Genomic DNA, 16,282 nt, shown 5'->3' on the forward strand with positions numbered 1-16,282 from the left:
TATATGGCCCGTGACCCCTTGGTCACCCAGGGCATGTATGAGAATGTTTATCGTGTTTACTCTGTGTGTTCTTACTCTTTTTTCTTTCCCCCTTTCTAGAGCTCCCTGCTCCTGCTCTCCGCAGCCTGTGCCTCGTCCCCATTGGCCCCCGGCCTTCCTCGCGCTGATGTCACGCTCCTTGACCTGGACTCGTCGCCTGCTCCACCAGATAAGTATACGAGTAGCGCACCCCCTCCTAGGCTATGGCTAGAATTTTTTCATTAAATGTACATGGGCTAAATTCCAACAAGAAACGACACCTGGCGCTCCGAGAGTTTAGGCAATCAGGGGCAGATATTATCATGGTGCAGGAAACCCACTTTGATAGGGCTGACTCTTTTACATTTGCAGCCCGACACTTTCCCCAGGTATACCAGGCTTTTGGACCAAACAAGAAGGCGGGCGTAGCCATCCTCTTTAAAAAGGGGTCCCCTTTTACATGCTCCTCCACATATTTAGACCCTCGGGGACACTTTCTTATCCTCAGGGGCCTGTGGCAGTCACAGGCCATTACCCTCTGCGTAGTCTACGCTCCCAACACACATCAGCACCATTTCTTAACCAGGGTTCATGCCCGACTTTTCCGAGAGTCCCATGACATACTGGTGATCGGAGGAGACTTTAACCTGGCACACTCGGCTACCTGGGATCGCCTAGTGGCAAACACCCAGACCTCACAAACCCGGGCCCTAAGGGATTCAAAGTTGTTTCGCCAACTGACTAGGAAACACGCACTCTTTGATGCCTGGCGAGCCCTCCACCCAGGAGATCGCCAGTATACATTTTATTCGGCCCCACATCGCACACACACGCGGATAGACTACTTTTTCGTGAATAACAACACACTTCGGATTGCAGAAGCGGCTAGTGTCCTGCCCATCTCCTGGTCGGACCATGCCCCCATCACACTGTCCCTGAATTTAACCGCGCCCCTCCGCCGGCCCTATAACTGGAGGCTTAATGACTTCCTTCTGCAACACGCCCCCTCGAAACAGGAGCTAGAAGAGACCCTTCAGCACTACTTCGCTGAAAATGACACACCAGATGTTTCCACTTCCACCCTGTGGGCCGCCCACAAGGCGGTCCTGAGGGGAAAGTGCATGGCCCTCTCTTCGGCCATGAAGAAAGATGCCGGTGCTGCTAAAGCATTGGCCGAACGACAGTTGAAGGCCCTGGAGGCTAAGCTCCTGCAAAACCCATCCACCGCACTCCTTAAACGGATTGTCCAAACGCGCACGACACTGCGAGACCTCGCTTTAGGCAAAGTAGAAAAGGCGCTAACCCGCCTGAAGCAACTTTACTATGACAAGGGCAACAAGGCGCAGGCTCTCCTGGCCAGGAAACTGGCAGACCAAGCCCTTACCTCTACCCCACACCAGATAAAGAACAGGGGGGGCGATCTCGTAACACATCCTAGGGACATAGCGGCAGCCTTCGCGGACTACTATACGGACCTATATAATAAACCGGAAGTACCACACGATCCCCCTTCTCCCGACCTGAAGGCCCGAATGACCCAATACTTGGAACAAGCAGGTCTACCCCGACTTCAAATAGCAGACTTACAGGGCCTGAACGCTCCTATATCAGCGGAAGAGTTAGCAGACACTGTGAAAGGCCTCCCAGCCCATAAATCCCCTGGCCCTGACGGTCTACCGTACGAGTACTACAAGGCCTTTCTCCCGTTACTCAGTCCCCACATGACCACACTATTTAACGCCTTCCTCCACCAGACCCCAATCCCAAGTGACATGCAAGGATCCTTCTTGACCCTCATACCTAAACCGGATAAAGACCCAGCCTCTTGCGCTAGTTACAGGCCCATAGCGTTACTTAATTCAGACCTCAAAATATTCACCAAACTTCTATCGATTAGGCTGAACATTATTCTTCCCTCCCTGATCCATAAGGACCAAGTAGGTTTTGTGCCGCTACGCCAGGCAGGGGACAACACCAGGAAGATCATCGACCTGATTGATGTAGTCAATAGGGACGGTGCGGAGGCTCTCATACTGAGCCTAGACGCCGAAAAGGCCTTCGACCGCCTAAGCTGGCCCTTTATGTTCGCTACCCTGCACCACATGGGGTTTAAAGGTCCCTTCTTGCGGGCGGTACAACACCTATACTCAAACCCCACCTCCCAAGTTAAAACCCCCTTTGCCACATCCTCCCCCTTCCAGATAGCCAACGGCACGCGCCAGGGATGCCCACTTTCACCTTTGCTCTTTGCCCTATGTGTCGAGCCCCTGGCAGCATCCATACGGGGAAATCCGGACATTAGGGGCATCTCGGTACGGGGAAGGGAATTTAAGACATCCTTGTTTGCGGACGACATTATTCTTACCTTGACCCAACCCAGAATCTCCCTGCCCAACCTCCATGTTGAACTAGATAAATACGGGTCACTGTCGGGGTACAAAACGAACGCGTCAAAGTCAGCGGCCATACCGATCAACATTGCGGAGGCTGAGGTCCACCACCTACAATCGAACTTCCCCTATACCTGGGAGAGTTCATCCCTTAAATACCTTGGGATCCATATTACACCATCCTTCAGCTCCCTGTATCAGGTCAACTTCCCTCCCCTATATCGAACAATCAGAGGCCTTCTCCAAAAGTGGAAGGCACATCATATCTCGCTCCTAGGCCGAGTGGCGGCCATAAAAATGGTTATCCTCCCCAAACTCCTTTATCTGTTTCAGACGCTACCCATCCCGATCCCGTACGCCCACCTCCGCAAGCTTCAGGGTGATATGCTGAAGTTTGTTTGGAACTATAAAAAACATAGGATTCCTAGGTCGGTCATGACAGCCTCACGAGGAGACGGGGGCCTGGCTTTCCCCAACCTTGTTAAATATTACCAAGCTACCCAGTTACGTGCAGTGGTCTCCTGGTTTCCCCAAAGGTCCTTTAATAAGTGGACGGAGATAGAAAAGATATGGTTAGCCCCGGTCCACCCAAATAGCCTGTTATGGGATGCCGATGTGGGAGTGGGACCTGACCGTTTGTTAGGCTCGATGTCTTTGCTCAGAGGACTCTGGCGTAAGATATCCCGAGAAGTGGGGCTTAAGTCCGAATGCTCCTTACTAAACTCTTTTGTTTGCAACCCCAAAATACCAGATAGCTTGACCCACCAGATGTCTTGGCCCTGGGCTTCGCGAGACCTATTCCATTTTGGACACTTGGTGGACCCCAGGACCCGTAGGCTGCTGACATTCTCGGAGCTCCAGGTGAAACACGACCTGCCCAGACAAGTGTTCTATAGCTACTTACAAATAAGACATTATGCCCAGACAATAGCCCCAAAGCTCCAATTTTCGCAACCGTCCCCATTTGAACGTATTGTCCTGGAGGGGCGCAATAGACGGGGGCTGATCACGGATATCTACCAGCTATTGAACGCATATGATTGGCAAGGGCGGGGGAAGCATGCATATATGCTGAAATGGGAGAGAGAGCTGGAGGAGCCACTGCCGATGGAGGCCTGGCAGGCCGTCTGGAGGCAGGCTGCCAAATCGTCCCTATGCACCCTGTATAAGGAAAACTCATACAAAATTTTGTATTTCTGGTACCAAACCCCGGACATACTCCACAAAATATTTCCATCCACCTCTGACCGATGCTGGCGATGTCATCAGGCCAGAGGCTCTCTCTTCCACATCTATTGGACGTGCCCCCTTATCACCCCGTTCTGGCAGTCCACGCACCAGCTGCTTACCCATCTTTTTGAGGCGCCAATCCCCCTAACCCCTAAACTATTTTTACTAGGCATCTCCCAACCCCGCCTGGCCAAGCCATATAAAAAACTGCTTAGGCACGTGCTAACGGCGGCTAGATGCCTGATAGCCCTTAATTGGAAAAAGACCACACCCCCGTCCCAGGAGGCCCTTTACGCTAGGGTCAAGGACGTGGAGCTGATGGAGCGGATGACAGCCAGGATACGTAATCGCATGGATGCCCACGACGAGGTCTGGAGTGAGTGGCATCGGCGGGAGGACCCGCCGGGGGCGGACGAGGTGGCAGGCGCGGTAACCTAAATCTCCTTTCTCTCTCTTTTCCTCTTTCTTCTCTTGACTCTCCTTTTCTTCTTATACAACTTACTGTTTCGGTGTCACCGTTGACACCAGAGTATAGAAAACGGTTTGAAATGCATAAGTTTGTTGACCTGACTGACGGTAGAGCCAGCTTTTGGAATAGGGCCCCTAGGGCCGGAATCTCAACTCCCCCTCTACCCATAAAGGGCGAGGGTAATATCAGTACTCTTGGATAAGTGTATGATTTGGCTACTGTTATTACCTGCATTTATCTGTATCTTGTGAACCGATTTATACCAATAAAAAAAAAATGTTAATTGGAAAAAAATAAATTTCGTACCTGGGGGTGTGTATAGTATGCCTGTAAAGTAGCGTATGTTTCCCGTGTTTAGAACTGTCCCTGCACAAAATGTCATTTTTAAAGGAAAAAAAGTCATTCAAAACTACTCGCGGCTATTCATGAATTGTTGGGTCCCGGCAACACAGATCAAAGTCATTGGGGAAAAAAACTTTGATTGAAAAAAAAAAAGCGTGGGGTCCCCCCCAAATTCCATATCAGACCCTTCAGGTCTGGTATGGATTTTAAGGGAAACTTTGCACCAAAATTAAAAAAAAATGGCGTGGGTTTCTCCAATAATCCATACCAGTCCCTTATCCGAGCACACAACCTGGCAGGCTGCAGGAAAAGAGGGGGGGTGAGAGTGCACCCCCCCTCCTGAACTGTACCAGACCACATGCCCTCAACATGGGGATGATGTCCCCATGTTGATTGAGACAAGGGCCTCATCCCCACAACCCTTGCCCGGTCCGGATCCCGGCCCCACCCTATGTGAATTGGTAAGGGGGTACATTGAACCCCTATCATTTCACAAAGAAGGTGTAAAAAATAAAAAATAAACATTAGGGCTGTAGAAATTAACTATTAATTCCTCGATTAATCGTACATTTTTTTGATCGATCAAAATTCTTTTGATTGGTACTCGCCTCTCCGCTCGCTTCCGGGTCTTCAGGGAGTTCCGTCTGAGATCCGGTGATGTCACGGACACCGGCGGGGCTTGCCGTGTCCATCTGAAGGGCTCCTTTGCTGTGCCTTCATATGTGCATGCTGGCGGGACCTTACTATCTGCCACATGCAAGGGCTGTTACACTTCCCTCTATCAACCTGGGATTCTACAGCCATCTAATGGGAGTTGTGATAGTTCCCTTCACGGGACATCTACATGCCGACGGACTGATGTTAACCCCTCATCTGGATTCAGCAGTGGTATCGTTGTACACATTTTTATACTAGTATTATACTTAGCTACATGTTTTTATGACTGCTTTTGCTACCGTTTGGTATTACTCGCACCATTTTTACAGTTTATGTAGCTACATCGATTTTATCTCCAGTGCAATATTTATTTTGTTACCTACTTGAAGACTATAAAAGTTCTAATGCTATTCCCATCAGAGCGCTGCCTTTGTGTGTTTTTTGTATCCTGCTATCCATTTTTCCAGTGGTTGGTAGCTGCACTGGGAATTAGCCTGCAAGGAGATCAGCTAAAAGTAGTTGGATCTGTATGTGCGTATAATTAATCGAAATTGACACTGTCACCATTTGAATGACAATTGCGCGGTCGTGTGACGTGGCTCCCAAACAAAATGGACATCCTTTTTTTCCCCACAAATAGAGCTTTCTTTTGGTGGTATTTTATCACCTGTGCGGTTTTTATTTTGTGTGCTATAAACAAAAATAGAGCGACAATTTTGAAAAAAACACAATATTTTTTACTGTTTGCTACAATAAATATCCAATTTTTTTAAAAAATATATTTTTTTTTCTCAGTTTAGTCCGATACGTATTCTTCTACATATTTTTGGTAAAAAAAATCGCAATAAGCGTATAGTGATTGAAGGAAAATGAACCAATGTGACTCCATCTTAGAATAAGCATCCAGGGATCATTGCTTAGTCATATAATCTACTGCATATTGTTTCTCGCCCACACATATCTCAGTTAACACTTTGTTTGGGAACAAGTCTAGGTTAGTTTCTTGTTCCTTGATAACATGTGATTTCTTGTTATTGACGCTTGACTGTCTTATCACTATTTTGTGTCTTTTGTATTCTCAGTAAGATGTTCCATAACAATCTAGCTGTAATATTGTTCACTGTTTCTGTTATATCAACAATGGAACTACTGCTTGTAAAAAGCATCATTCTGTCTTATACAAACCACGCAATAATACAGCATTATCAGTAGAGCTGCACAATTAATCGTCAAGAATCGGTATCGCAATCTTTTTCCCGTTGCAATTCTTGACACAGGGTTTCACGATCTTTGACATGAAAAGAATTTTCTCTCTGCACTTTGGTATGCAAAGAATTTCCTCTCTACTCTCAGCCAAAAGTCAAAGGGCCAGATTCTCAAGAGATACGACGGCGTATCTCCAGATACGCCGTTGTATCTCCGAGTCTGGCCTGTCGTATCTATGCGCCTGATTCTTAGAATCAGTTACACATAGATTTCCCTTAGATCCGACAGGCGTAAGTCTCTTACGCCGTCGGATCGTAACTGCATATTTATGCTGGCCGCTAGGGGCGTGTACGCTGATTTACACGTCAAAATATGTAAATCAGCTAGATACGCAAATTCACGAACGTACGCCCGGCCGACACAGTACAGATACGCCGTTTACGTTAGGCTTTTCCCGACGTAAAGTTACCCCTGCTATATGTTGGCGTAAGTGTGGCGTACCAATGTTAAGTATGGCTGTCGTTTCCGCGTAGAATTTTGAATTTTTTACGTTGTTTGCGTAACTCGTCCGTGAATGGGGCTGGACGTAATTTACGTTCACGTCGAAACCAATTCGTCCTTGTGGCGTATTAGGAGCAATGCACACTGGGAGATTTCCACGGACGTCAATGCGCCGTTCGTGAAAAACGTCAATCACGTCGGGTCACAAGTTATTAACATAAAACACGCCCCCCTGTTCCAAATTTGAATTAGGCGGGCTTATGCCGGCCTTTTTACGCTACGCCGCCGCAACTTACGGAGCAAGTGCTTTGAGAATACAGCACTTGCCTTTCTAAGTTGCGGAGGCGTAACGTAAATCGGATACGTTACGCCCCCGCAAAGATACGCGGATCTACATGAATCTGGCCCAAAGTCTGGGCAATCTGCCAAGTCTGGGCAGCCTGCCAAGTTTTGAAAACATTCTTTATCAGTGGAAAGTTAAGTCTAAACATTGTATCACATCAAAGGAATAAACTTCTGTATGTAAATTAGGGAATGTTTAACCACTTAAACACCAAACCTTTTTCTGACAGCTCTTTTCAAGTTAAAATCATTTTTTTTTTTGCTAGAAAATTACTTAGAACCCCCAAACATTATATATTTTTTTAGTAGAGACCCTAGAGAATAAAATGGCGGTTGTTGCAATAGTTTATGTTGCACTGTATTTGCGCAGCAGTCTTTTTAAATGCAATTTTTTTTTATAAATGTAAAAGATTTTACGCCGTGAGAATCGTGAGAGAATTGTGATCTTCATTCTAAGCAAAAAAAATTGTGATTCTCATTTTGGCCAGAATCGTGCAGCTCTAATTATCAGATCACTCTGAAACTATGTCTCTGTGTGCATTAATGGTTCAGAAGTGCTCTCCGGCGCTGTTAGCTGAGATCGAAGGAACAACTGGGTCATATCTTGGTCATACTGAGCCCCTCCCTTTCAATTGGCGTAGTCTCGGCAGGACCATCGAGGCATTTTTTTTACGGTGGGTGTCAAATAAATTTTTTACCTTACCGTGACATATGTTCGTGATCGTCTTTATTTTAAATCTGTGTGGGGGAAGTATAGACTTGTTAAGTGTTTATGTAACACGAACAGTAGGCTTTGGGAAAGCCTAAATGGGTGGCTATTATACAGTGCTTTGGAAGTACATGAGGCTTTTTGGAAACGCATACATACCGTGTTTTGGAAACAGATGAAGCATTTTGGAAGCGCAAGTATATAGTACTTTGGAAGCAGACACAAAGTGTTTTGGACACAAATAGAGCGTTTTGGAAACGCATATAAATAGATCCGAGACGGATCTCATAGTCCTGGGTGGCTATTAAGGGAAACTTATATTTTAAAGGTGTATACACAAAATAGATTGACACGTGGTTCCGATATCTCAGGTTGCTTTTGCTTATCTTTCTATTGCATAGAAGTATAAGTATAATCTTGTATAAAAGTATAAGAATATTGTTGGTGCCTGGTAAGTGCCCAGAGTGTGAGGGGACTGTTGGTTTGCTGTTACAGTAACCTGACATATTTTAGAGTATAAGAACATTATTATTGTCTCATAGATGTTCTGAATGTGTTGTGGGTGTACTGTTTTGTTGTTGTTATGGTAGTCATACATATTTAATAGCAAGTATACCGGGTGGGTATCGTTCATGTATGTCCAGGTGCTGAAGTTCAACCTACATGTGCCAATTGTTTTCAAGGAAGGGTTAAGGGACTCAGGGGTCAGGTACATAGGAAAGGAAACAACCTTTTAGTTTGCCCCCAGTCACTGTATTATTTAGATCCCTCTGGCATTTCACAAATAATGGGAAAACCACCCCATATGTTCCCCAAAAGAACGTGCAATGTTTGTACCCCACACTAACGGTACCAGCTCAGCTCTCACATAAAGGTTTTTTGGCTGCAGCAGTTTATCAAACCCAGCCCGTAACAAGGAGACCCCCAGCCCAGTCGGCACAAGCTCAACTGTACAGCAAGAGAGTGTCCAGAGTGACACTGTGGGGACTCTAATAAAAACTCAGCCCCCATAGCAGAAATGTATATTCCAGGAGTAGTGAGTATAGACACTGACATGGGATCATTAAGGGGGGCAGAAGGGGGGTCAGACTTACAAGTTACACCCCCTACTGCATCTTAAAAGTATATACATCAGCTAGAAGTAGAAGACATACATTTTGAATAAATCGTCTGTTTAAAGATGATTTAAAGGTCAACCTGGTCAGGGACAAGTCTACCCTAGAAGGGGCTAATTTGCAACCATCTGTATAACTTTGTTGGTCATAGACTGTGTCACATATATATATATATATATATATATATACATTGTGACGGTATGCGAGGTGCGATACATGACAATAGGTACATTTCACCTCGCATTCGTTCCATTATGAGGGAGTGAACCGGAATCCGGTCCGGGTTTCACAGCCTTTGGGGCTGGCTAGGAATCCGGTCCGGATGTTTTGGTCCACTGGAGTACACAGTCAGGTGGACTTTAAAAGACCAGTAAGAGAGCACAACAGTGTGCTGGGATTTTTGGAGACTCAGGAGGGAACCTGAGTGTGAGGGGCTCTATGGAAAGTAACTGCAAGAAAAGGTTTGCTTTATTGGTATTTTGTGGGTGATGGGGACCAGCCCCGCACTGTATAGAGAGGAGATCCTGTTTGTTTAGTTTAGCGCCGGACGGCAAGGATTTAATTTACTGTTTTGTTTGTTTTTACCTGCAAACCATTTTTCCAAATAAAATCTGGCAAAAATCTGTGTTTCAGAAAGGTGATCCCCACAATCTAATCCCTCACACGTGGTGGATTCAGCGGGCACTTTTCTGAAAATGGAGGAAATTTTAAGGGCCCTGCTACAGGCCAATGTGGCTTAGCGAGAAACCAACCGCCAAGTCGCAAAGGCTGCTGCAGCACAACAGGTTGCCCATGAGGAGATGAACCGACAGGTCGCAGAGGCTGCTGCAGCACAACAGGTTGCCCAGCAGGAGATGAACCGACAGTTCGCCGAAGCTCTGGTGGAATTGAAAAAGGGGTCTGCACCTCCGGTGTCAGCGGAACCAAAGATAGTACGTGCCTCCTACCACCTGCAAAGATGACACCGGCGGATGATGTTGAGGCGTACATGGCGACTTTCGAGAGAGTCGCTGTCCGCGAAGGATGGCCAAAAGAGCAGTGGGCGGGACTATTGGCCCCATTCCTAATAGGAGAACCCCAAAAAGGCCTATTTTGACCTAGAACCAGATAAGGCCCAGGACCATGAGATCCTAAAGACAGAGATACTCGCACGGTTGGGTGTCACCATGGCCGTCCGGGCCCAGCGCGTGCATCAGTGGTCTTACTCCAGCAACAAGCCACCCCGGTCACAAATGTTTGACCTGGTCCACCTCACCAGGAAGTGGTTGCAGCCAGAGACTCTGACCAGCCCTCGGATTGTGGAGTGTGTGGTAATGGACCGGTATCTGCGTGCGCTTCCTGCTGCCCTGAGGAAGTGGGTCGGACAGGGGGACCCCAGCACCTGCAGCCCAAATGGTGGACCTAGTGGAGAGGCACAGTGCTACCGAGGACTTGGTAAACCCACCTACGCCCCACTTCGCTGTGTCTATGGGTGCAAGATCTCCCAACGGTTCGGGTAAGACAGTTCCGGGGTTCAAGAGCTTGGGGAAAGTGGATACAACTGTTGTTACAGCAGATGAGACTGTAGGTCCTAGACCTGGAGACTGGCCAAAGAAGCCAGGAAGGTTTTTGGGACCGTTAAGAGGACTGGGGGTAGGGCAAATACGGTGTTTTCGTTGCTATGCATTAGGCCATATTGCTGCAGACTGCCCTCTAAATGATTAACATATGCAATGTGATTATGCTGATAGAAAAAGACGCATCTCTCTGTTTGCACAGCTTGCATGTGTTGCGGTAGGTCAGAGTAGCCTTGAAAAACAGATGTGCGTTATTTTAGTGGATGGCAAGCCTCTCACAGCCCTACTAGACTCTGGTAGTGTGGTGACCCTAGTCAGAAGTGCTTGTGTAGACCCCGCAAAACTACACCCCAGTAGTATTGGGGTAATTTGCATACATGGGGACACTCGGGACTACCAGACAGCGGTGATTGAGGTTGATACCCCCTGGGGCAGTGTAACACATTCAGGGTTGGTGGTACCCTCACTGCTCCATGAAGCTTTAGTGGGGAGAGATTTTCCCCATTTTTGGAAGTTATGGGAGAGCCAAGGGGGGCTCGTAGATAGAGCTCCCCCTGCTGGGGAAACACAGGAACTCTCACCAGACCCGTTTTGCCAAAGGGAAAGGTATGCTGTTGGTGGAATCGAGGAAGCCGAAGATCCTCTTCCTTTCCCTGCCATGGCCGGGGAAACGGAGGACTGGGAAGCTAGCACCCAGCCTGAGGGTAACAAACAGGATGTCCCATCTGACCCTGACATGGAGAGTAGCCAAAATGTGGTACCAGACCTGGAAGTCAGGAGAGAGGATTTCTGTACCGAGCAGCTGCGAGAGCCCACACTCATGAGAGCCAGGGAAAATGTTAAGATATTGGATGGGGAACCGGTGGATCCTAATTGGGTGGTGTCCTTCCCCTACATGGCAATTAAAAACAATTTGTTATATCGAGTGATAAAACATGGAGAGGAAGAGGTAGAACAGCTACTGGTTCCCAAACCCTTTCGCAGGGTAGTGCTAGACCTGGCTCATAGTCATGTAATGGGGGGACATCTCGGGGTTGAAAAAACAGGGAGAGAATCGCTCAAAGATTTTTCTGGCCCGGTTTGCATGCAGAGGTCAAGGAGTACTGCGAATCGTGCCCCGAGTGCCAACTGTCAGCACTGTCATCCCATTTTCGCAGCCCCCTTGTTCCTCTACCAATATTCAAGGTCCCCTTTGAGAGGATTGGCATCGACCTGGTGGGGCCGGTCGTGAAATCGGCCCGAGGTCACCAGCATATTCTGGTGATCCTGGACTATGCGACTCGCTATCCTGAGGCGATACCCTTGCGTAACACCTCCGCTAAGGCTATTGCCAAGGAATTGGTCAAGGTATTTAGTCCAGTGGGGATCCCAAAGGAGATCTTGACCGATCAGGGCACACCTTTTTTATGTCGAGGGTTACCAAGGAGTTGTGTAGATTGTACAAAATCTCCCATCTCCGCACTTCTGTCTACCACCCCCAAACAGATGGTCTGGTCGAAAGATTTAATAAAACATTGAAGAGTATGCTGAAAAAGGTGGTCGACAAAGATGGGAGAAACTGGGATTTTTTGCTACCATATCTCATGTTTACCATACGAGAGGTCCCGCAGGCATCCACAGGCTATTCCCCCTTTGAGCTCTTGTATGGTAGGCATCCCAGGGGCCTGCTAGATGTGGCCAAAGAAACGTGGGAAGGAGAGGTCAGCCCATATAGGAGCGTCATAGAGCACGTCTCTTTGATGCAGGATCGAATCACAGCTGTCCTGCCCCTGGTACGGAAACATATATGGATCGAGCCCAGGAGGCTCAGAGGAGGGTCTATAACCGGGGTGCCAAGGTCCGTTCTTTCAGCCCGGGGGACAGAGTGTTGCTACTGGTTCCCACGGTAGAAAGTAAGTTTCTAGCAAAGTGGCAGGGTCCCTTCGAGGTTGTCAAAAGGGTGGGGGGAGGTAAACTACAAAGTCTATCATCCAGGGAAAAGGAAACCACACCACATTTACCATGTGAATCTCTTAAAGCCCTGGAAGGACCGAGAGACTTTACTGGCCACATCCCCGCCTCCAACAGACCGGATACCCGTGACACCTGACGTCCCCCTCACGGATTCCCTGTCCGTAGCACAACAAACTGACGTTAGGGCATTCCTGCAGAAAAATAGAGACTTTTTCTCGCCCTTTCCCGGACTGACCAACACGTTCCAACATGACATAGTGACGGAACCAGGGGTTCGGGTAAATGTAAAACCGTATAGAATTCCAGAGGCCTGGCGAGAGGCGGTTGCGGAGGAAATAAAAAATATGTTGGAGTTGGATGTGATCTAGGAGTCTCACAGTGAGTGGTCAAGTCCCATAGTGCTGGTCCCAAAACCTGATGGCAGTATCAGGTTTTGTAATGACTTTAGAAAACTTAACTGTGTGTCCAAGTTTGACGCCTACCCGATGCCCCGGGTCGACGAACTTGTGGACAGGTTGGGACAGGCTCGCTACATAACGACCCTACATAACGACCCTAGACCTAACGAAAGGTTATTGGCAGATACCGCTTACTGAATCGGCCAATGAGAAGACTGCCTTTTCCACCCCTGAGGGTTTGTTTCAGTATAATCGGATGTCGTTTGGTCTGCACACGGAGCCCCTGCATTATTCCAGCGAATGATGGATCAAATTTTGAGACCACATCGCTCGTATGCAGTGGCGTACTTAGACAATGTGGTCATCCATAGCCCAGACTGGGAAACGCACTTGCTCTGTGTACAAGCGGTGGCAGATTCCCTTAGGGAAACAGGTCTCACGGCCAACCCCAAAAAATGTGCTATAGGCCTGGAGGAGGCCAAATACCTTGGGTACATTATTGGCCGGGGAGTAGGGTTGAGCGAACCCGAACTGTAAAGTTTGGTACGGACTTTGGGTTTTTCCCGAACCCGAACCCGAATAATTGGAAAAAGTCCGGGTTCGGGTTCGGAGTTCGGGTATGTTTTGGCGCGTTGCATGGCAGCCAATCGCCATTCGTGTTACTACTGTGACTGGGAACTGATCACAGCCATGCCTACTTCTGGCATGGCTGTGATTGGCCAGTGCAGCATGTGACCCATCATGTGACCAGTCTCTATATTAGATAGAGGCACACAGCACAGATCGTCACTCTGCTTCACTCATGATAGGGAAAGGCTGCTGGAATCTGCTGCTTAGGGAAAGTCTTAGGTGTATCTGGCTCGTTGTCACTGTGCTTCACTTATGTGAGGGAAAGGCTGCTGAATCTGCTCAGGGACAGTGTTAGGTCTATGCTGCTATGCTGCTCCAGAAATATCAAGAAGCACACTTTATTTCTTTGATATCTGCATCATCTTATGGCATCTGGCTCGTTGTCACTGCTTCACTTATGTGAGGGAAAGGCTGCTGAATCTGCTTAGGGACAGTTTTAGGTGTATGCTGCTCCAGAAATATCAACAAGCACTCTATTCCTGTGACATCTGCCCTTCTGTGAACTATTATATCAAGAATTGTAATTGCATGCCATTGTTGAACAGTGGTAGAAAAATTGGGCCTTTGGTGCTGGTGCCACAACACTGTAAGCCCTCACAGGTGGGCACAGGAATGGGCCCTGCTGTGAAATATTAGATCAAGAATTGTAATGACATACCCCTGTTGAACAGGGGCAGAAAAATTGGGCCTTAGGCACTGGTTCCACAACACAGCAACCATTCACAGATACTGTAGTTGGAGCGCAGGAATGAGCCCTGCTGCAAAGTATTGCATCAAAAATTGTAATTAAACGCCCCTGTTAAACAGGGGCAGAAAAATTGGGCCTTAGCCACTGGTGGCTGTGCCCAGAACCATATATGTTCTTACAAGCTATCGGCATGATCATTGAGGAGGAAAGGGATAGTCACTCAGCATAACACTATAGTCACTCAGCATCAGCATAGGCAGTCTTGAAGGGATCTGACATATCCAAAAAAAAATATTCAGTTACATCAGCATCAGGTGCTTGGTAGCTGGTGGTGATCCAAGCCTGATTTATTTTTATGAAGGTCAGTTGATCGACGAGTCGCTGGAGAGGCGCAACCTGTGATCGGTTACAAAGCCTCCAGCAGCACTGAATGTGCGTTCCGAAAGAACGCTGGATGCAGGACAGGCCAGTACCTCAATTGCATACTGTGCAAGCTCTGGCCAGTGATCCATCCTTAAGACCCAGTAAGCCAGGGGATTTTCGGCGGGAAAGGTATCCAAGTCTGATCTTGCCCCTAGGTATTCCCGAATCATGTAAAACAGACGCTGGTGATGGTTGCTGGAACAGGTCATACCTTGGGGCTGCGGACTAAAAAATTGTCTGAACGCATCGGTCAGATGGCCACCTTCTCCACCACTCCTTCTGTGACTGACCAAAGCCTCAGCAACATGTTGTCCTGGACCAGGATTTTGTAACCTCCCAGTCTTTGGGAACGCGTTGCACAGACCTTTCTGCAAGGCCTCCCGAAGATGTTTCATTTTCTGCTCCCTCTGCGCCGGCAAGATAAGGTCCGCAACCTTACCCTTGTGACGTGGATCAAGGAGGATTGCCAGCTAGTAATGATACCTCTCCTTGATAGCACGAATACAAGGATCCTTCTGCAGGCTTTGCAGGATCAGGGAGGCCATGCAGCGTACGTTTGAGGCATTCGGTGCGCAGTCCTCTGGGTCACCGAGGATGACATGATCCGCAGCCACCTCGTCCCAGCCACGTACAAGTCCATGGGTTTCTTGGGACTGTAATTGATCCCTTGAAGACTGCTGCTGATGCTGAGTGCTAGGCTCCACCTCCATGCTGACACAATCATCCTCCTCCCCCTCATCCTCTTCCTGTGTGATAGGTGGGCAAGCAGGAACACCGGATAAAGGGGGCCTTGAGAGGTAAGGAAGTTCTCCTCTTCCTCCCTCTGTTCTGCCTCAAGGGCCCTGTCCATTATTCCACGTAGTGTGTGTGCTCCAACAGGTGGATAACAGGGACAGTGTCACCGATGCATGCACTGTCACTGCTCACCATCCTTGTGGCCTCCTAAAATGGTGACAGGACAGTGCATGCATCCCTGATCATGGCCCACTGGCGTGGAGGAAAAAAAACAAGTTCCCCTGACCCTGTTCTGGTGCCATATTGGCACAGATACTCATTGATGGGCCCCCTGCTGCGTGTGCAGCCGCTGCAGTATGGCCAACGTAGAGTTCCACCTGGTGGGCATGTCACAGATTAGGGGGTCCTTGGGCAGGTTGTATTCCTTTTTAGAGGTCTGCCAGCCGAGCACTGGCATTATACGGCTGTCGGAAATGCACACAGAGTTTCCTGGCCTGCATCAGGACATCCTGTAAGCCCAGGTACCTGCCCAAGAACCGCTGCACCACCAAGTTAAGGACATGAGCAAAACAGGGAACCTGGGTCAGTTGTCCCTGTCGCAGGGCGGAGAGGAGGTTGGTGCCATTGTCGCAAACCACCATTCCTGGCTTAAGCTGGCGTGGCATTAACCACCTCTGAGCCTGCCCCTGCAGAGCTGACAGAACCTCTGCCCCAATGTGGCTCCTGTCCCCTAAGCACACCAGCTCACCGCATGGCATCTCTTTGCCTGCATACCTGCGTAGCCCCTTGAACGCCTAAGGAGCACCGCTGGTTCAGAGGACACATTAGCACAGGAAGAGGCCACAGAGGAAGAAGAGGAGGGGGTGGAGGAGAGAGGTGTGTCACAATTACCAGTAGTAGCATTTTGGAGGTGTGGTGGC

General features: G+C 48.3%; 1 protein-coding gene across 1 annotated transcript in view; it reads right to left on the reverse strand.

Annotated features, from left to right (window-relative positions):
* The window catches only part of LOC120916559 (receptor-type tyrosine-protein phosphatase H-like), a 1,518,207-nt gene that overhangs the window by 864,674 nt on the left and 637,251 nt on the right, over positions 1 to 16,282 (reverse strand). The gene's annotated exons all lie outside the window — the stretch shown is intronic.

The sequence above is a fragment of the Rana temporaria genome, chromosome 10 (genome assembly GCF_905171775.1).
Source record: "Rana temporaria chromosome 10, aRanTem1.1, whole genome shotgun sequence".
NCBI lineage: Eukaryota > Metazoa > Chordata > Amphibia > Anura > Ranidae > Rana > Rana temporaria.